Source organism: Tinamus guttatus, unplaced genomic scaffold (genome assembly GCF_059628265.1).
Source record: "Tinamus guttatus ecotype Peru unplaced genomic scaffold, ASM5962826v1 Tinamus_guttatus_pri_ptg000456l, whole genome shotgun sequence".
In the NCBI taxonomy this organism is placed as follows: Eukaryota; Metazoa; Chordata; class Aves; order Tinamiformes; family Tinamidae; genus Tinamus; species Tinamus guttatus.
In genome coordinates, this window is record NW_028288990.1 from 63,130 (window position 1) to 69,608 (window position 6,479).

General features: G+C 46.3%; 1 long non-coding RNA gene across 1 annotated transcript; it reads left to right on the forward strand.

The window, feature by feature from the left end:
• The first annotated feature begins 179 nt into the window (after window positions 1–179).
• On the forward strand, window positions 180–3,411 carry LOC148593127 (uncharacterized). The gene is made up of 2 exons (XR_015913799.1): window positions 180–608; window positions 3,207–3,411. It is a non-coding gene; the product is annotated as an uncharacterized LOC148593127 (long non-coding RNA).
• Window positions 3,412–6,479: the final 3,068 nt, after the last annotated feature.

Consider the following 6,479-nt stretch of genomic DNA (forward strand, 5'->3'; position numbering starts at 1 on the left):
CAGAGCCCTTCAAAATTTCTCTGGCCTATGAAAGCAGGAACGTCTTTCAACAGGAACTTGTGACCATTAAGTGGAACCAAAGCAGAGTGTTAAAGGACAGTTGTCATGAGAGAAGTGTTCGCAGTGCTTTGGAAACAGACAGCCACCTGTATAGCTGAGAGGTGTAAAATAGCCATTGATGTACCCTGTACCAACAAGAACAACATAAAGGCAGAAAATGCCATGTGCCACAATCAGGATGCGCCAGATACTGTCTGTATTTGAGGTTTTTATAGCCCTTGTTTCTTTAACAAAATAGGTGTAAGATAGTCGTTTAAAGAAAAACACAGCATTGACTCATTTTGTACACCTCGTGCATGAAAAAAATATTCCAATGTGTATTGTCAAAACATAGATGTAGGAAATAATTCCTGTGTAAAGATATGCATTAGTAACTTCAGTGTAGGGTTACAAAGAGCTGTTTTAGCATTAATGATGCCTGAGAAATAGGGCTCCCATTTCCACAGAATGGCTCTGCTAGAGCAGCAGCAAAGGAATGCGAAGATCAGCCCGAGCCTCTTCATTGCAGTGAAGTGATACTGAATGTGGCCCTGGATCCAGATGTTGAGGTAAGCTTGAAACCAGTTTGGTTTGGGCCACCAGTCAAAAACAAGAAAGTAATTACTGGCTGTGGCGGGGGTGGAAGGGGGCGGGCGTACATATGATTTTGCTCTCACGTGCCTTGCCCACCTCTCTGGTACGCAACATGAGACCTGCAGAGCGGTGGGGCCGCGTGGTTAGTGGGGCTTGTGCTCGTGTGTTCATCAGCTTGACGAGGAGCGCAGGGCCCTGCTGCGTGGGCTGGCTGCCCATGACGGGGTTACAGGTCGGGGGCTCTGCTGCTGTGCACAGGCTTGTTTAGCCAGTGCTAGGAGAGTGCCAGTGCCCAGTGGGGGTGTGAGGCTTGCAGTTGTCTTCAGCAAAGAGCCGCTGGGGAGGATTCTGTTCAGCTTAGGACTGTGTTAGTGTTAGTGTCAGTGTCCACCATCCGCTCTGCCTAGCTCACTAGGCTCAGGGAGGTTTTCTTCTAGTGGCTCCTGAGAGATCCTTCATTTAGCAGATGAGTTCTATAGGAGCATTTCAATGTGCCACTATATTATTTACATGTAAATATTTTAGCTTGTTCGCCAAAGTGTTTGCATCAGCAACTCCTCTTTGTTTTCCTTAGCTCATCTTTGAGCAGGAGTCTGCCTCAGGGCTTCTGTCACACTGCCTCTTAAGTGCTTTTTTGAGGACAGAATCTGATCCAGCTGGATATTTTTAAAAAAGAGCCAAGAACAAAATGCTGCAGTATTAATGAGCTTTGTATAGTGGATGTTATTAATTAGATCTGGGGCAGCAGCTCTGATTCTACACAAATGCAGCTAGTTTGCCCAGTTAGGATATTAGAAGTGGCAGTTCTGGAGACCTGTACGAGCACAAGCACCAGGAGACGGTGTTTGTGGGGGAAGGAAGGAGGGCTTCCTTCCTCCCGCCGCGGGGATAGCTGTTTGTGCTGCGCAGTTATTTTATCATAGACGTTCAGTTGAAATATATTATTCTCATAAACTGTGAGCAGTAAATAATGGAGGAGTTAAACACATTACTGCATCTTACATGTAAATGAAGATGATGCTTCAGTCAGGGGAAGTGATAAATTAGTGCTGATACTCTCCAGTTTGTGCTGGTTACAGTGCATAAGGCGATTACTGCAGTTCCTGCAATAGTGGCTAGTTTTATGGAAGCTTTCCTTCTAGTGTCTACAACGTAAAATGCTTTCATTACAATGCCTGTTCTTAACATTTGGAAATCGAATTCAGGAATATCATTTGGCTTACTTTAAATTAAACAAAAACAAACAAAAAAGCATCATCTCTGTGAGCTCTTCTGCTGCATGCATTTAGTTCAGTTACTTGTGGGTTGGCCAAGCCTAGCTCCCCAGTTTGTGAAAAAAAATTTTGTAAATACCAGTGGTGATCAAATCTTGCCATTCAGAAATATGGTTAGGAGCACGTGCATGTCCTGGGGTTTTTAGAAAAGGCATGATACCATCGATGACAAGGGATTGCCTTGTGCAGCCAGGAGCAAATGGTGCTCTGCCCCTCCTGTGCAGGCTTCACCTGCAGAAGCGTCGTGTTCCTTCTGCAATGGGATTGCAGACGGATGTCTGTCCTCTTGACAGGTGTCTCCAAGATTTCAGTGCCAGTACAGCCTCTTGTTTATTTTTCACAAAGCTGTCGGTACACATCACTGGAGCAGCTTTCCCTAAGGGTACCTGCTTCCTCTGCCACAAAAGCAGCACTTCACAGCCCAGCACTCTCCCTTACTATCCTACCTGAAACGGCCCGGGGCCCGTGGGAGGGCTGGCTGCAGCTCCCGCCGCTCCGGGCTGCAGTGGGACTAGCCAGACGCTCCTCAGAGGTGGGGAAGGGCCTAGGAAGGTCTTTCCTGAGGGCAGGCCAAGGTGATGTGCAAAGGAACCAAAATAAACTTGCTTTGTGGAAGGTATTTACCAAAAATCATTTGTGAGCTGGAGTGAAGGTAACAGGTTGCATTTTTGAGGTGATGGGCTCTGCGTGTACGTAAAGAGCTACGCAACGTGTGTGCTCCCTGGCTGTTAGCAGTGGGGCTGTCTTTCTGACACTGAGTGGAACTTAAATGCTCTACAAGAAAGTACTTACGAATTTGTGTTAGAATTTCTGTGGTAATACCTGAATGTGTTAAATGTTCATGTGCCTGACTGTGCTCCCACCTGTACTGGGTTCAGTCTATCCCACCTCCCTTAGCTACCAATAGCAAGAACATTTTTGTCTCATTATGAACAAGCAAGTTTAATTTTGGTTCCTGGAAAGCGGCTCCTGTCACATTCCACATGTTCCAGTGTCCAGTAGGTGCTCAACTCACCACGATCTCAGCAGCCAAAGCCCCTGCTGTGTGTAAATCCCAATCCTCCCCCTTAGTAAGCCCCTCTGCACTGGGCTTTCAGTGATGGCTCCTGAAAGGGTGTAGGAAGGAAAACTGAAGGTACTGTAGCCCCCTCACCTTTTGTCTAGAGGTTGTTTTTAATCTTGGTATAATTTATTGAGTTTGAATGCAAATGTCTGAAGTAGGGAGTGTGTTTAAAGATTGTTATTCTGTTTCCCTGCCAATATTTACATTGTGTTCTTATGTATCCTTCTTCATGCTAGAGTGGTACAGCAGGAAGCAGCATGATGCACAGTATGAAAAGCACGACTGGGAAGATGTGCTGCCACTCTCGGACTCTGAAAATGGCTTATTTCCGCGTGGATGTTACCCATTTCTTGTAGATGTTAGGTAGGTTTTCTGATTGTGTGCTGATCTGTAAGCTGGTGAAGATACAATAGGCTGGGTTGCCTGTTTATCTACTTTCCAGCTGTCCACTCATCATCTTGCTTTTTTGCTGCTCAACCATGTTCGTCCATGAAGTGCCCTGGAGGGATGAAGCGAGGCAAGACATTTGGGCTATTCTGCTTTCTCCTGGTGTGCTGGTAGGAACAGGGACACGAGGGAGCTCTGCTGCAGTGGACTGGAGGGACAGGCATGGGTTAGGAGCGCAAGAGCAGCAGGCCCAGGGCCACGTGTCTCACTGGGGCTGGTCTCCCTGGCCCTCATGGTGGAGCAGGCAGGCCGGCGGCTGCAGCAGTGCACGATCCAGGAGGTCTGACCCAGGCTGTGGAGGACTTAACGTTGTACGTCTGCTCCTGTCACCGAGCCTGGCAGCAAGAACCATGGCACAGGAATAGCCTAAAATAGAGCCTTTTGCAGTTGCAAAGACATCACAAACTGCCCCGTTTGTAAGCCCATCATAGGGAACATCTGAATCGTCTCATCTGGCTTCTTTCAGTACCAGCGCATTATTAGGAATGTCTGTTTCATGTATAGCAGCTTATGCAACATTGTCTATAAAGGAAGGGCCTGTGCACTTCAGGGATACTATGAAGAAAAATATTAATATATGGTCATTGAGTATTTTGTATTGAATAGTGTATTTGTATTGTAAACGAGTGTAGTGAACCAAAAGGCATGCGGATAAATAAAATGACTGTTCCTGGCTTTGCCCGTCTTGGATGTTCATTGAACTGTCTGCAAGGATTGCAAAAACATTAGGTTCACATCTCTAGAGTACAACAGCAAAGGGAGGCCTGGGTGTGAATTTTTACTTTTTCAAATATAAAGTACCAGGTACAGGCACCTGTTTGCTAAGGAGCAGGCAGGCATAGCTGGGGCTAGCAGGAGCTACCTCAAGCCTTTGCACGTGTAGGACCTCAAGGTTTGTTTCTCAGAGCAGATGGGTGACTTTGCCACCAAGTTGGCTTTCAGCTAAAGGAAACTGGCCAATATAAGAGGAGAAAAAACATATGGTTAAAGAGAATATTTAGGTGTTTTCATTCCTAAGTGTGGTTATTCAAGTACAGCATTTTGTGTCTGAATGTTGACTTGGAGCAGCTGTAATTGTAAGATGTATGAAAACAGTAGCATGCCATGGTCAAGTCCTGTGCAAACATAGGAAGCGAGTTCCTGCCTGGAGATGTCTCCCCTGTCCCCACCTTGCATCAGTCTTACACCTTATGTTGCTGTTTTCACAATAAATGGGCCTTCAGATTGGATTTGTTTAGCAACCTTGTTCTGCTTTACTTGCTTGTCCACATGCTTGTCCCACTGCGGGCTTAGTAATGTCCCTCTGTCCTCTCACACTGCAGTTCCTCCCTCTCATCTTAACCAAAAGAGGAACTGCTCTGATTCCAGACAGGATTGGGTTGGGGCCCTGCTGGCTGGCATTTTTCTGCTTTTTTCCAGAACAGTCTGCCTGCACAAGGCAGGAAAGCAGATGCAAGTTGGAACTTCACTATGTGGCTTTCATGAGCATTGGCTTCAGTTTTCACCTGGTATTTGACACAGGTTCTTCAAAATTTGAATTCTCTCTATAAGCCATAAATGCTGGACTTGCCACCTGTGCACCCCTCAGGTAGCAGAGCTACCTTGTCAGAGACCCTGCTCTGTTTTGCCCATCTGTAGTGCCAGTCTGACTTGAGTCTCAGATCTTGCTGGATACCAGCATTTAGAAGTCTAGGCATCCTGCCCTGGAAATACAACTTAGCACTTGCAGAACCATCACTGAATCCAACTGACAGAACTCACTAGAAATGAATTCCCCATCCTGGGACTCTTCAAGGAAGTGTCCCTCCTCATACCACACCTGTTTCCAGCCAGGTTACAACAAAACTTGAAATGCCTCCGTGCTCAGAGCACGGAGACCCTTCCTCTCCTGCCACCAGGCCCAACACTGTACTGTGGGAGAAGGTAAAACATCCGAGTCTGCACAGGCAGCACAGAACTGCTGGGTTATCATGTGTTTATTCATTAAATATTTTACTTCTGTATTTCATGGGGGCTTCGGAGACCATCTGCTTCACTTCTTGTAATAGGTTAAGGGCTGCAGTCCTCTAGACCTCAACACAGCTGGTTTTGCTTCCTGTGTTCTGCACAGCCCCTAATTCTAAACTTCAGTGCTAGTTATTTTCAGAATTTTATGACAAAGTCTCTATGGCAAGAGTTGGGGAAAAAGATTACGGCACCTTGCCTCAGATTTAAGGAAGCACACGTCCTGTCGCATCACCAACTTGGAGATCGCCATTGGTAATACTCCTTGGAAAGGGGAGACGGATCCATTTCTGATTCAGGCTGTACAGAGCCAAAGGGCTGCCCGTTCCGGCTGACAGGGCTCTGCTCAGACCCGCTCCTGACTCGCTCTGGGCTGCTGCTGTGCCCTGCCTCAGTGGCACTGAGTGCCCTGCCTGCCCAGCCCAGGGCTCCACTCTTCCCTCTGCCCTTCCACAGGCAGCTGTGCAGGAAGCGCAGCAGGAGGCGGGCATGGGAAGGGAACCGTTCCAGGGCACTGGAACAACTCTTGGGAAGTTGCTGTTTCCCCACCTGCTCTTCACCTGTGTCCGACGTCCCACACACAAGTGCTGCAGCGAACAACGGAGCTCCGCTTCAGCCCCACTCACTCTCACTGCCCTGAGCACCGCCTGGAAAAGCAGTTACATTCAGCCCATCCCATGAAATAGAAAAATTAGTGTTTCTAATAATTCAGACAGGCGAGTGACAAGATAAATTCTATAATGACCTAATAAAAATTCTCTTTGACCTGTTCAGCAGGGTTTGATTTTACTAATAACAGCAAGAAACAGACATGGACAAAGTAAAGCTCAGTACACCACTGAATATCTGCATCTTCGAATATAAAGCATTAATTTCTTTACATTCAAAATTTACAGGTTTTATATTCAATTAAAAACTCCCATAAATTAGAATACAGCCCATCTTTTAAATACAGCTCAGGAAAAATAGCTACAGTAGTATTTAACATAACAGCAGATTTCTGTCTAAAAATAGGATATTACAATGTCATTTAAAGTGTCACTTCTTTCAAGTAGGTA